This window comes from Amaranthus tricolor, chromosome 1, assembly GCF_026212465.1.
Source record: "Amaranthus tricolor cultivar Red isolate AtriRed21 chromosome 1, ASM2621246v1, whole genome shotgun sequence".
NCBI classification, from domain to species: Eukaryota; Viridiplantae; Streptophyta; class Magnoliopsida; order Caryophyllales; family Amaranthaceae; genus Amaranthus; species Amaranthus tricolor.
Genome location: NC_080047.1, coordinates 42,744,189 through 42,760,300, shown reverse-complemented (window position 1 = coordinate 42,760,300; position 16,112 = coordinate 42,744,189). Strand labels below are relative to the sequence as shown.

Here is a 16,112-nt window from a genome sequence, read left to right as displayed (position 1 = left end):
GCGTGATTTTGTTCAAAATCAAAATACCTATTTATAATACTTCCAAGGCCTGCACTTTTATTCCTGATTGATATGGGATAATTTCCATTTCCTTTGCACTTGATGACTGTTATTGTTTGCCCAACAATTTCATTATATCAATGGTCTTGAACTCTTGATACCTGATATTTCCCATTGAGGAATTTCAACAAAAATATCCATTGCCAAAGACTTTAGATCTCAAGATAAATATTACTTTCCAAATATGCATTTCCATACCCACTTATAAAATTTCATACCCGCCCTCCGCCATAGGTTAAATTTTCATACTCATGTCTACTCACTGGGGTACCTCCGCCGTAGGTAAAATTTTCATACTCATGTCTACTCACTGGGGTACGCATCCTCATCCAGTATGGCTGTTTTACCTAGCTCTTCACAACAATATAAAATGCTTTTGCAAGAACAAACACATAAGAAAACAAGTCTAACAAATCTTCTGCAAAAATGTACTAGAAACATTCCATTATACTGTATTTTATGACATCAATAACAGAACTTCCTAAACTCCGTGCTTATTGCCGGTTCCAAGCGCGTATAAAGGAGGGTGAGCGGTAGGTTAGTGACGATTATTAATGAGGAGTTTCTCAAATTGGTTCATAAAGATTTTATTTTATTTCTCTTTGGTTAGTGATGATGTGTAGATTTCTTCTACTTTACCTTCTGCTTATGTGTTGCTCCAGGTTTTACTTCATATTCTTTCTGACTCTGTATTGATCAAGTCTAGTATTTGTCCACATTGATAACAAGAGAATGGACAGAGGCCGCGCCAAAATAGGCACCTCCATTCACTCTCCTTTAATTGTTTCCCAGTTCATGTGTTACATTATTACTGCATGACCTCTACTTTCACCAACACAACCAGAAAACTATTTGGATCGATCACGAATGCCATTTCGCAACCGTGACCAAGACCTTATCTAAGTACAATGATACTTTACATTATAATATCTTCACTAGGAAAGAGTGCATCATACTACATCGTACTTCCTTCGTTACATAATACTTGCACTTAATATTTTTTTGTTGTTTCAAAATACTTGCACTATCTCCATCTTTGGTAAAAAGTAATTGAATAATTTTCTTTTTTACCTCTATTTTATTCTCACTCACCACATGATTACTTTTTCACCATTGGAGCTTGGGAGTGAATGTGTTTGAAAGTTTTAACTTTTTTTTTCAGTGAGGGGGTGAGTGTCCTAAATTTTTCCTTAACACTTCCTGCTAGCGTATTTAAAATGTTTGTGTAGCATAAATGCATAATGATGCAGTTTAACTTTAGACATGTAAATCGTGCTATGTTATGGTGCATGGTTGATAGTTGTTTATTTTTGTAATCTTGTGATGATTCTAGTGTTTTTTTTTTTTGTTTATTTTGTTGCTTTGCTTATGTCGAATAGGTTGCTGCAAATTTGACGTTAAACCCATTTGTCTGATTTTAATGCTTGCCTCAAGAGTGTGCTTTTCCTTACGAATCCAATTTATATGGATAGCATGTTTAATTAATCACTTCTTTACGATCAACAAAGATGCTCAAGTATGAAATGGTAATTTCAATCCCCAAAGATGGTTACATCGAGTAATAAGATATGAAATAGTAAAATTCAGAACCATTTTCTTGCATGTCATATTTTGTTTAACTAGGTTTCTTATGCAGAATTACGCGTATGGCACTTTCCAAACTAAAATGAGTTAACATTTTTTTAATATGGGTAATTAGTACTGCTGAAATGTGGTGACTCGAACAATAGGACCTCTGCGGGGTGCGGAGTGCGTTTTGTCTTCATTTCACGGCTCGCGTAATGGCGGTTTCTTGGCACGTTTTTGGCTGGTTACTCTTAGTATTTGACGGTTTTTTGTATTTTCTTAACCCTAATTTCTTTTTATTATGAGGTATACTATATGAAGGCCCCATATAATTAGAATTAGAACAAGATGCAATGCAAAACACAAAGTGAGGAAAACTAAGAGAGAAAAAGCTTGGAGAGCCATTGTTGTGATTTCTCGTGTTCATCTTGTAATCTCCCGGTTTATATTGAAAAGTTTATTCTCGGTGCCGATGGATGTAACTATCACGTTGATAGTGAAGCATATTAATTTCTCAGTATGATTTTCTTTATTGTTTGTTTGAATCTTTATTGTTTCATTATTGTTTTCGATCTTTACTTCCACTACCGCACAACAAGTGCACTCTTCAACTTCAGGGACACAAGCATACAACCTAGAGATCAACAACCAAGGCTATGATTATTCTTGATCACCCACTTATCCCATCCAGGTAAGTGATTTGCATCGAAGTATGCATCATCATTTTAAATTCATCTTTCTTTTGCTTGCTCTCTTAGTTTCTTAGTATGGGATATATTACTATTCTAAAAAGTATGGGTCATGAGATTTGTTCCGACATCACGAACTAATTTCATCACGGGAGTGTATCAAGTGATTATTTGAAGTATCAATGATCATATTTCCAGCCCCATGTGTTACACTACTGCATGACCTTGGTTTGCCTAAATAAATCACTCCTAATTTTTTGCTTGTTATTCTCAGCTTATATAGAATAATCGTGTAGCATATTGGTAAAGGCATATAGCTCTAAATGGTTTATCTTTGATGTCTATTTGTAGAAAGAAATGAATAAAGATCATGCATTGTTACTATTGTCCTTAACGTAAATGAGTACCCGGGCACGGGGCGCCACAAGTGACAAGGTGCTAATCTATTGCTTTATGTTGTAAACCTAGAAATGAGAGATGCATTTTCAAGGTTATCGGAAATTTGAAGGTCTTTTTGCAAAAAAAAAGGACTTAATGATAGATTGGAAGAAGAAAGGCACAGCCATAGTGCAAAAACAAGGCCAATCACAGTATCGAGATCATATTATAAAGGGGACACAGTCTATAGACTTCTTGTATTTAGTATTTACTGCACAAATGCAGTTCCCAACACCGGCAGCCACAAATTGTGATAGTCTCTCACCCAACTTCGGAGATGGTAAGTGCAGTGGAGCCCAACGACTTCGGCCAGGATCCCTCTTAACTCATTAAAGATATCAATTAAGTTTCTGATCCGCCCAACCTGAGAATTGGAACCGCCAAAATTGTTTGAAACCGGAACATTCGAACCAGCCCAACCTAAGTGACATGTTGGACTTTTAACATATGATCATTGCTTATATCATATATCCGTGCACAATAAAAACTTCTTGTACTAGTCTATTAGAAACTCCTCATTAGATAAACATATGCCATTATATGCAACGAGCACACGGTAAAAGGCGAAAGAATAATTCGCTTTGCGCTCACTGCATGGCTGCGTGGTTCTAGTAGTTATCAAAATAGCTATTTATAATACTTCCAAGGCTTGCACCTATATTCCTGATTGATATGGGATAATATCCATTTCCTTTGCACTTGATGACTGATATTCGTTACTATTTGCACCAGTATACAACATTAGTACCCTTCTTAATACCTGATATATTCCCTTGAGAGAATCTGTAATGGATAGAATCTGCGTAGTAGAAAAAAAGGAAGAAAAACAAAGAATGGATATGCTGCTTTTGAGCACTGCTAGCTCCGAGAGGTAATTTTATCTTCATTCAGCTTATCAAAGCCTCCTTATTTACATTGCATAGAGTGTGAACAAGTCAAACAAACCTTTTGCAAAATTGTTCTAGAAACATTCCATTGTAAGGTATTTTATGACTTCAATAACAGAACTCCCTAAACTCCGTGCATAATGCTATTCCCAAGCACTATGAATATTAATGAGAAGTTTCTCAAGTTTGCACCAACACAATCAGAAAACTATTCAGATCGATCACAAAAGCCAATTTGCAATCGTGACCAAAACCTTATCAGTGCACAATGGTACTTTACATTATAATATTTTCATTAGGAAAGAGTACTTGATAATATATTGTATTTCCTCCGTTCCATAATACTTGCACTTATTACTTTTCTTGGTTGTTTCACAGGACTTGCACTCTTTCCATCTTTAGTAAAAAGCAACTCGATAATTTTCTATTTTACCTCCATTTTATTGTACTCACCACATCATTACTTTTTCAGCATTAAAACTTCGAGAGTGAATGTATTTGGAAGTTGTAACTTTTTTCTATGCGAGGGAGTGAGTGTCCTAAATTTTTCCTTAACACCAATTTATTGCTTTTCCTGCTAGCGTATTTAGAATGTACGAGTGTTATTTATTTAATATATCTTGCGACTATTCTAGTAATTTTTTTTGTGCACTGCTTATGTCAAATAGTTGCTGGAAATTTGACGTTGAGCCCATTTATCTAATTTATTGCTTCCGTCATGAGAAGTTTTTTTCTACAGTACAAAGATGCACAAATGTCGGTATATATTTCCAACCCCCAAAGTTGGTTTCTACATCAAGTAACAAGATATGAAGCACTAATATTTTGGTACTATAGTCCTTACCGTAAATGAGTGTACCCATACAACACAAGTCATAAGTTGTGTTATTGCTAAATGTTAATAGCCCTATGATAGATTGGAAGAAAAAAACAATCATAGTGAAAAAATAAGACCAAACACTGTATCGCTATAGTATTTTAAAGGTGAAATAATCTATCAAACTAGTCTTGTTGGAAACTCCTTATTCGGAATTCCCTCCAAAAATAAACGTATGCCACTTAATACAGCGAGCACACGGTATTCTTTAGTAAAAGGCGAAAGAATAGTTCGCTATGTGCTCACTGCGTGGCTGCGTGATTTTGTTCAAAATCAAAATACCTATTTATAATACTTCCAAGGCCTGCACTTTTATTCCTGATTGATATGGGATAATTTCCATTTCCTTTGCACTTGATGACTGTTATTGTTTGCCCAACAATTTCATTATATCAATGGTCTTGAACTCTTGATACCTGATATTTCCCATTGAGGAATTTCAACAAAAATATCCATTGCCAAAGACTTTAGATCTCAAGATAAATATTACTTTCCAAATATGCATTTCCATACCCACTTATAAAATTTCATACCCGCCCTCCGCCATAGGTTAAATTTTCATACTCATGTCTACTCACTGGGGTACCTCCGCCGTAGGTAAAATTTTCATACTCATGTCTACTCACTGGGGTACGCATCCTCATCCAGTATGGCTGTTTTACCTAGCTCTTCACAACAATATAAAATGCTTTTGCAAGAACAAACACATAAGAAAACAAGTCTAACAAATCTTCTGCAAAAATGTACTAGAAACATTCCATTATACTGTATTTTATGACATCAATAACAGAACTTCCTAAACTCCGTGCTTATTGCCGGTTCCAAGCGCGTATAAAGGAGGGTGAGCGGTAGGTTAGTGACGATTATTAATGAGGAGTTTCTCAAATTGGTTCATAAAGATTTTATTTTATTTCTCTTTGGTTAGTGATGATGTGTAGATTTCTTCTACTTTACCTTCTGCTTATGTGTTGCTCCAGGTTTTACTTCATATTCTTTCTGACTCTGTATTGATCAAGTCTAGTATTTGTCCACATTGATAACAAGAGAATGGACAGAGGCCGCGCCAAAATAGGCACCTCCATTCACTCTCCTTTAATTGTTTCCCAGTTCATGTGTTACATTATTACTGCATGACCTCTACTTTCACCAACACAACCAGAAAACTATTTGGATCGATCACGAATGCCATTTCGCAACCGTGACCAAGACCTTATCTAAGTACAATGATACTTTACATTATAATATCTTCACTAGGAAAGAGTGCATCATACTACATCGTACTTCCTTCGTTACATAATACTTGCACTTAATATTTTTTTGTTGTTTCAAAATACTTGCACTATCTCCATCTTTGGTAAAAAGTAATTGAATAATTTTCTTTTTTACCTCTATTTTATTCTCACTCACCACATGATTACTTTTTCACCATTGGAGCTTGGGAGTGAATGTGTTTGAAAGTTTTAACTTTTTTTTTCAGTGAGGGGGTGAGTGTCCTAAATTTTTCCTTAACACTTCCTGCTAGCGTATTTAAAATGTTTGTGTAGCATAAATGCATAATGATGCAGTTTAACTTTAGACATGTAAATCGTGCTATGTTATGGTGCATGGTTGATAGTTGTTTATTTTTGTAATCTTGTGATGATTCTAGTGTTTTTTTTTTTTGTTTATTTTGTTGCTTTGCTTATGTCGAATAGGTTGCTGCAAATTTGACGTTAAACCCATTTGTCTGATTTTAATGCTTGCCTCAAGGGTGTGCTTTTCCTTACGAATCCAATTTATATGGATAGCATGTTTAATTAATCACTTCTTTACGATCAACAAAGATGCTCAAGTATGAAATGGTAATTTCAATCCCCAAAGATGGTTACATCGAGTAATAAGATATGAAATAGTAAAATTCAGAACCATTTTCTTGCATGTCATATTTTGTTTAACTAGGTTTCTTATGCAGAATTACGCGTATGGCACTTTCCAAACTAAAATGAGTTAACATTTTTTTAATATGGGTAATTAGTACTGCTGAAATGTGGTGACTCGAACAATAGGACCTCTGCGGGGTGCGGAGTGCGTTTTGTCTTCATTTCACGGCTCGCGTAATGGCGGTTTCTTGGCACGTTTTTGGCTGGTTACTCTTAGTATTTGACGGTTTTTTGTATTTTCTTAACCCTAATTTCTTTTTATTATGAGGTATACTATATGAAGGCCCCATATAATTAGAATTAGAACAAGATGCAATGCAAAACACAAAGTGAGGAAAACTAAGAGAGAAAAAGCTTGGAGAGCCATTGTTGTGATTTCTCGTGTTCATCTTGTAATCTCCCGGTTTATATTGAAAAGTTTATTCTCGGTGCCGATGGATGTAACTATCACGTTGATAGTGAAGCATATTAATTTCTCAGTATGATTTTCTTTATTGTTTGTTTGAATCTTTATTGTTTCATTATTGTTTTCGATCTTTACTTCCACTACCGCACAACAAGTGCACTCTTCAACTTCAGGGACACAAGCATACAACCTAGAGATCAACAACCAAGGCTATGATTATTCTTGATCACCCACTTATCCCATCCAGGTAAGTGATTTGCATCGAAGTATGCATCATCATTTTAAATTCATCTTTCTTTTGCTTGCTCTCTTAGTTTCTTAGTATGGGATATATTACTATTCTAAAAAGTATGGGTCATGAGATTTGTTCCGACATCACGAACTAATTTCATCACGGGAGTGTATCAAGTGATTATTTGAAGTATCAATGATCATATTTCCAGCCCCATGTGTTACACTACTGCATGACCTTGGTTTGCCTAAATAAATCACTCCTAATTTTTTGCTTGTTATTCTCAGCTTATATAGAATAATCGTGTAGCATATTGGTAAAGGCATATAGCTCTAAATGGTTTATCTTTGATGTCTATTTGTAGAAAGAAATGAATAAAGATCATGCATTGTTACTATTGTCCTTAACGTAAATGAGTACCCGGGCACGGGGCGCCACAAGTGACAAGGTGCTAATCTATTGCTTTATGTTGTAAACCTAGAAATGAGAGATGCATTTTCAAGGTTATCGGAAATTTGAAGGTCTTTTTGCAAAAAAAAAGGACTTAATGATAGATTGGAAGAAGAAAGGCACAGCCATAGTGCAAAAACAAGGCCAATCACAGTATCGAGATCATATTATAAAGGGGACACAGTCTATAGACTTCTTGTATTTAGTATTTACTGCACAAATGCAGTTCCCAACACCGGCAGCCACAAATTGTGATAGTCTCTCACCCAACTTCGGAGATGGTAAGTGCAGTGGAGCCCAACGACTTCGGCCAGGATCCCTCTTAACTCATTAAAGATATCAATTAAGTTTCTGATCCGCCCAACCTGAGAATTGGAACCGCCAAAATTGTTTGAAACCGGAACATTCGAACCAGCCCAACCTAAGTGACATGTTGGACTTTTAACATATGATCATTGCTTATATCATATATCCGTGCACAATAAAAACTTCTTGTACTAGTCTATTAGAAACTCCTCATTAGATAAACATATGCCATTATATGCAACGAGCACACGGTAAAAGGCGAAAGAATAATTCGCTTTGCGCTCACTGCATGGCTGCGTGGTTCTAGTAGTTATCAAAATAGCTATTTATAATACTTCCAAGGCTTGCACCTATATTCCTGATTGATATGGGATAATATCCATTTCCTTTGCACTTGATGACTGATATTCGTTACTATTTGCACCAGTATACAACATTAGTACCCTTCTTAATACCTGATATATTCCCTTGAGAGAATCTGTAATGGATAGAATCTGCGTAGTAGAAAAAAAGGAAGAAAAACAAAGAATGGATATGCTGCTTTTGAGCACTGCTAGCTCCGAGAGGTAATTTTATCTTCATTCAGCTTATCAAAGCCTCCTTATTTACATTGCATAGAGTGTGAACAAGTCAAACAAACCTTTTGCAAAATTGTTCTAGAAACATTCCATTGTAAGGTATTTTATGACTTCAATAACAGAACTCCCTAAACTCCGTGCATAATGCTATTCCCAAGCACTATGAATATTAATGAGAAGTTTCTCAAGTTTGCACCAACACAATCAGAAAACTATTCAGATCGATCACAAAAGCCAATTTGCAATCGTGACCAAAACCTTATCAGTGCACAATGGTACTTTACATTATAATATTTTCATTAGGAAAGAGTACTTGATAATATATTGTATTTCCTCCGTTCCATAATACTTGCACTTATTACTTTTCTTGGTTGTTTCACAGGACTTGCACTCTTTCCATCTTTAGTAAAAAGCAACTCGATAATTTTCTATTTTACCTCCATTTTATTGTACTCACCACATCATTACTTTTTCAGCATTAAAACTTCGAGAGTGAATGTATTTGGAAGTTGTAACTTTTTTCTATGCGAGGGAGTGAGTGTCCTAAATTTTTCCTTAACACCAATTTATTGCTTTTCCTGCTAGCGTATTTAGAATGTACGAGTGTTATTTATTTAATATATCTTGCGACTATTCTAGTAATTTTTTTTGTGCACTGCTTATGTCAAATAGTTGCTGGAAATTTGACGTTGAGCCCATTTATCTAATTTATTGCTTCCGTCATGAGAAGTTTTTTTCTACAGTACAAAGATGCACAAATGTCGGTATATATTTCCAACCCCCAAAGTTGGTTTCTACATCAAGTAACAAGATATGAAGCACTAATATTTTGGTACTATAGTCCTTACCGTAAATGAGTGTACCCATACAACACAAGTCATAAGTTGTGTTATTGCTAAATGTTAATAGCCCTATGATAGATTGGAAGAAAAAAACAATCATAGTGAAAAAATAAGACCAAACACTGTATCGCTATAGTATTTTAAAGGTGAAATAATCTATCAAACTAGTCTTGTTGGAAACTCCTTATTCGGAATTCCCTCCAAAAATAAACGTATGCCACTTAATACAGCGAGCACACGGTATTCTTTAGTAAAAGGCGAAAGAATAGTTCGCTATGTGCTCACTGCGTGGCTGCGTGATTTTGTTCAAAATCAAAATACCTATTTATAATACTTCCAAGGCCTGCACTTTTATTCCTGATTGATATGGGATAATTTCCATTTCCTTTGCACTTGATGACTGTTATTGTTTGCCCAACAATTTCATTATATCAATGGTCTTGAACTCTTGATACCTGATATTTCCCATTGAGGAATTTCAACAAAAATATCCATTGCCAAAGACTTTAGATCTCAAGATAAATATTACTTTCCAAATATGCATTTCCATACCCACTTATAAAATTTCATACCCGCCCTCCGCCATAGGTTAAATTTTCATACTCATGTCTACTCACTGGGGTACCTCCGCCGTAGGTAAAATTTTCATACTCATGTCTACTCACTGGGGTACGCATCCTCATCCAGTATGGCTGTTTTACCTAGCTCTTCACAACAATATAAAATGCTTTTGCAAGAACAAACACATAAGAAAACAAGTCTAACAAATCTTCTGCAAAAATGTACTAGAAACATTCCATTATACTGTATTTTATGACATCAATAACAGAACTTCCTAAACTCCGTGCTTATTGCCGGTTCCAAGCGCGTATAAAGGAGGGTGAGCGGTAGGTTAGTGACGATTATTAATGAGGAGTTTCTCAAATTGGTTCATAAAGATTTTATTTTATTTCTCTTTGGTTAGTGATGATGTGTAGATTTCTTCTACTTTACCTTCTGCTTATGTGTTGCTCCAGGTTTTACTTCATATTCTTTCTGACTCTGTATTGATCAAGTCTAGTATTTGTCCACATTGATAACAAGAGAATGGACAGAGGCCGCGCCAAAATAGGCACCTCCATTCACTCTCCTTTAATTGTTTCCCAGTTCATGTGTTACATTATTACTGCATGACCTCTACTTTCACCAACACAACCAGAAAACTATTTGGATCGATCACGAATGCCATTTCGCAACCGTGACCAAGACCTTATCTAAGTACAATGATACTTTACATTATAATATCTTCACTAGGAAAGAGTGCATCATACTACATCGTACTTCCTTCGTTACATAATACTTGCACTTAATATTTTTTTGTTGTTTCAAAATACTTGCACTATCTCCATCTTTGGTAAAAAGTAATTGAATAATTTTCTTTTTTACCTCTATTTTATTCTCACTCACCACATGATTACTTTTTCACCATTGGAGCTTGGGAGTGAATGTGTTTGAAAGTTTTAACTTTTTTTTTCAGTGAGGGGGTGAGTGTCCTAAATTTTTCCTTAACACTTCCTGCTAGCGTATTTAAAATGTTTGTGTAGCATAAATGCATAATGATGCAGTTTAACTTTAGACATGTAAATCGTGCTATGTTATGGTGCATGGTTGATAGTTGTTTATTTTTGTAATCTTGTGATGATTCTAGTGTTTTTTTTTTTTGTTTATTTTGTTGCTTTGCTTATGTCGAATAGGTTGCTGCAAATTTGACGTTAAACCCATTTGTCTGATTTTAATGCTTGCCTCAAGAGTGTGCTTTTCCTTACGAATCCAATTTATATGGATAGCATGTTTAATTAATCACTTCTTTACGATCAACAAAGATGCTCAAGTATGAAATGGTAATTTCAATCCCCAAAGATGGTTACATCGAGTAATAAGATATGAAATAGTAAAATTCAGAACCATTTTCTTGCATGTCATATTTTGTTTAACTAGGTTTCTTATGCAGAATTACGCGTATGGCACTTTCCAAACTAAAATGAGTTAACATTTTTTTAATATGGGTAATTAGTACTGCTGAAATGTGGTGACTCGAACAATCGGACCTCTGCGGGGTGCGGAGTGCGTTTTGTCTTCATTTCACGGCTCGCGTAATGGCGGTTTCTTGGCACGTTTTTGGCTGGTTACTCTTAGTATTTGACGGTTTTTTGTATTTTCTTAACCCTAATTTCTTTTTATTATGAGGTATACTATATGAAGGCCCCATATAATTAGAATTAGAACAAGATGCAATGCAAAACACAAAGTGAGGAAAACTAAGAGAGAAAAAGCTTGGAGAGCCATTGTTGTGATTTCTCGTGTTCATCTTGTAATCTCCCGGTTTATATTGAAAAGTTTATTCTCGGTGCCGATGGATGTAACTATCACGTTGATAGTGAAGCATATTAATTTCTCAGTATGATTTTCTTTATTGTTTGTTTGAATCTTTATTGTTTCATTATTGTTTTCGATCTTTACTTCCACTACCGCACAACAAGTGCACTCTTCAACTTCAGGGACACAAGCATACAACCTAGAGATCAACAACCAAGGCTATGATTATTCTTGATCACCCACTTATCCCATCCAGGTAAGTGATTTGCATCGAAGTATGCATCATCATTTTAAATTCATCTTTCTTTTGCTTGCTCTCTTAGTTTCTTAGTATGGGATATATTACTATTCTAAAAAGTATGGGTCATGAGATTTGTTCCGACATCACGAACTAATTTCATCACGGGAGTGTATCAAGTGATTATTTGAAGTATCAATGATCATATTTCCAGCCCCATGTGTTACACTACTGCATGACCTTGGTTTGCCTAAATAAATCACTCCTAATTTTTTGCTTGTTATTCTCAGCTTATATAGAATAATCGTGTAGCATATTGGTAAAGGCATATAGCTCTAAATGGTTTATCTTTGATGTCTATTTGTAGAAAGAAATGAATAAAGATCATGCATTGTTACTATTGTCCTTAACGTAAATGAGTACCCGGGCACGGGGCGCCACAAGTGACAAGGTGCTAATCTATTGCTTTATGTTGTAAACCTAGAAATGAGAGATGCATTTTCAAGGTTATCGGAAATTTGAAGGTCTTTTTGCAAAAAAAAAGGACTTAATGATAGATTGGAAGAAGAAAGGCACAGCCATAGTGCAAAAACAAGGCCAATCACAGTATCGAGATCATATTATAAAGGGGACACAGTCTATAGACTTCTTGTATTTAGTATTTACTGCACAAATGCAGTTCCCAACACCGGCAGCCACAAATTGTGATAGTCTCTCACCCAACTTCGGAGATGGTAAGTGCAGTGGAGCCCAACGACTTCGGCCAGGATCCCTCTTAACTCATTAAAGATATCAATTAAGTTTCTGATCCGCCCAACCTGAGAATTGGAACCGCCAAAATTGTTTGAAACCGGAACATTCGAACCAGCCCAACCTAAGTGACATGTTGGACTTTTAACATATGATCATTGCTTATATCATATATCCGTGCACAATAAAAACTTCTTGTACTAGTCTATTAGAAACTCCTCATTAGATAAACATATGCCATTATATGCAACGAGCACACGGTAAAAGGCGAAAGAATAATTCGCTTTGCGCTCACTGCATGGCTGCGTGGTTCTAGTAGTTATCAAAATAGCTATTTATAATACTTCCAAGGCTTGCACCTATATTCCTGATTGATATGGGATAATATCCATTTCCTTTGCACTTGATGACTGATATTCGTTACTATTTGCACCAGTATACAACATTAGTACCCTTCTTAATACCTGATATATTCCCTTGAGAGAATCTGTAATGGATAGAATCTGCGTAGTAGAAAAAAAGGAAGAAAAACAAAGAATGGATATGCTGCTTTTGAGCACTGCTAGCTCCGAGAGGTAATTTTATCTTCATTCAGCTTATCAAAGCCTCCTTATTTACATTGCATAGAGTGTGAACAAGTCAAACAAACCTTTTGCAAAATTGTTCTAGAAACATTCCATTGTAAGGTATTTTATGACTTCAATAACAGAACTCCCTAAACTCCGTGCATAATGCTATTCCCAAGCACTATGAATATTAATGAGAAGTTTCTCAAGTTTGCACCAACACAATCAGAAAACTATTCAGATCGATCACAAAAGCCAATTTGCAATCGTGACCAAAACCTTATCAGTGCACAATGGTACTTTACATTATAATATTTTCATTAGGAAAGAGTACTTGATAATATATTGTATTTCCTCCGTTCCATAATACTTGCACTTATTACTTTTCTTGGTTGTTTCACAGGACTTGCACTCTTTCCATCTTTAGTAAAAAGCAACTCGATAATTTTCTATTTTACCTCCATTTTATTGTACTCACCACATCATTACTTTTTCAGCATTAAAACTTCGAGAGTGAATGTATTTGGAAGTTGTAACTTTTTTCTATGCGAGGGAGTGAGTGTCCTAAATTTTTCCTTAACACCAATTTATTGCTTTTCCTGCTAGCGTATTTAGAATGTACGAGTGTTATTTATTTAATATATCTTGCGACTATTCTAGTAATTTTTTTTGTGCACTGCTTATGTCAAATAGTTGCTGGAAATTTGACGTTGAGCCCATTTATCTAATTTATTGCTTCCGTCATGAGAAGTTTTTTTCTACAGTACAAAGATGCACAAATGTCGGTATATATTTCCAACCCCCAAAGTTGGTTTCTACATCAAGTAACAAGATATGAAGCACTAATATTTTGGTACTATAGTCCTTACCGTAAATGAGTGTACCCATACAACACAAGTCATAAGTTGTGTTATTGCTAAATGTTAATAGCCCTATGATAGATTGGAAGAAAAAAACAATCATAGTGAAAAAATAAGACCAAACACTGTATCGCTATAGTATTTTAAAGGTGAAATAATCTATCAAACTAGTCTTGTTGGAAACTCCTTATTCGGAATTCCCTCCAAAAATAAACGTATGCCACTTAATACAGCGAGCACACGGTATTCTTTAGTAAAAGGCGAAAGAATAGTTCGCTATGTGCTCACTGCGTGGCTGCGTGATTTTGTTCAAAATCAAAATACCTATTTATAATACTTCCAAGGCCTGCACTTTTATTCCTGATTGATATGGGATAATTTCCATTTCCTTTGCACTTGATGACTGTTATTGTTTGCCCAACAATTTCATTATATCAATGGTCTTGAACTCTTGATACCTGATATTTCCCATTGAGGAATTTCAACAAAAATATCCATTGCCAAAGACTTTAGATCTCAAGATAAATATTACTTTCCAAATATGCATTTCCATACCCACTTATAAAATTTCATACCCGCCCTCCGCCATAGGTTAAATTTTCATACTCATGTCTACTCACTGGGGTACCTCCGCCGTAGGTAAAATTTTCATACTCATGTCTACTCACTGGGGTACGCATCCTCATCCAGTATGGCTGTTTTACCTAGCTCTTCACAACAATATAAAATGCTTTTGCAAGAACAAACACATAAGAAAACAAGTCTAACAAATCTTCTGCAAAAATGTACTAGAAACATTCCATTATACTGTATTTTATGACATCAATAACAGAACTTCCTAAACTCCGTGCTTATTGCCGGTTCCAAGCGCGTATAAAGGAGGGTGAGCGGTAGGTTAGTGACGATTATTAATGAGGAGTTTCTCAAATTGGTTCATAAAGATTTTATTTTATTTCTCTTTGGTTAGTGATGATGTGTAGATTTCTTCTACTTTACCTTCTGCTTATGTGTTGCTCCAGGTTTTACTTCATATTCTTTCTGACTCTGTATTGATCAAGTCTAGTATTTGTCCACATTGATAACAAGAGAATGGACAGAGGCCGCGCCAAAATAGGCACCTCCATTCACTCTCCTTTAATTGTTTCCCAGTTCATGTGTTACATTATTACTGCATGACCTCTACTTTCACCAACACAACCAGAAAACTATTTGGATCGATCACGAATGCCATTTCGCAACCGTGACCAAGACCTTATCTAAGTACAATGATACTTTACATTATAATATCTTCACTAGGAAAGAGTGCATCATACTACATCGTACTTCCTTCGTTACATAATACTTGCACTTAATATTTTTTTGTTGTTTCAAAATACTTGCACTATCTCCATCTTTGGTAAAAAGTAATTGAATAATTTTCTTTTTTACCTCTATTTTATTCTCACTCACCACATGATTACTTTTTCACCATTGGAGCTTGGGAGTGAATGTGTTTGAAAGTTTTAACTTTTTTTTTCAGTGAGGGGGTGAGTGTCCTAAATTTTTCCTTAACACTTCCTGCTAGCGTATTTAAAATGTTTGTGTAGCATAAATGCATAATGATGCAGTTTAACTTTAGACATGTAAATCGTGCTATGTTATGGTGCATGGTTGATAGTTGTTTATTTTTGTAATCTTGTGATGATTCTAGTGTTTTTTTTTTTTGTTTATTTTGTTGCTTTGCTTATGTCGAATAGGTTGCTGCAAATTTGACGTTAAACCCATTTGTCTGATTTTAATGCTTGCCTCAAGAGTGTGCTTTTCCTTACGAATCCAATTTATATGGATAGCATGTTTAATTAATCACTTCTTTACGATCAACAAAGATGCTCAAGTATGAAATGGTAATTTCAATCCCCAAAGATGGTTACATCGAGTAATAAGATATGAAATAGTAAAATTCAGAACCATTTTCTTGCATGTCATATTTTGTTTAACTAGGTTTCTTATGCAGAATTACGCGTATGGCACTTTCCAAACTAAAATGAGTTAACATTTTTTTAATATGGGTAATTAGTACTGCTGAAATGTGGTGACTCGAACAATAGGACCTC

The 16,112-nt window shown here is 35.2% G+C and overlaps 3 non-coding genes across 3 annotated transcripts; all 3 read right to left on the bottom strand.

Moving 5' to 3' along the window:
- Positions 1-4,655: 4,655 nt before the first annotated feature.
- LOC130801342 (U5 spliceosomal RNA) lies at positions 4,656-4,772 on the bottom strand. The gene has a single exon (XR_009039564.1). It is a non-coding gene; the product is annotated as a U5 spliceosomal RNA (small nuclear RNA).
- Positions 4,773-9,427: 4,655 nt separating this feature from the next.
- On the bottom strand, positions 9,428-9,544 carry LOC130801338 (U5 spliceosomal RNA). The gene has a single exon (XR_009039563.1). It is a non-coding gene; the product is annotated as a U5 spliceosomal RNA (small nuclear RNA).
- Positions 9,545-14,199: 4,655 nt separating this feature from the next.
- On the bottom strand, positions 14,200-14,316 carry LOC130801335 (U5 spliceosomal RNA). The gene has a single exon (XR_009039562.1). It is a non-coding gene; the product is annotated as a U5 spliceosomal RNA (small nuclear RNA).
- Between the last annotated feature and the right edge of the window lie 1,796 nt (positions 14,317-16,112).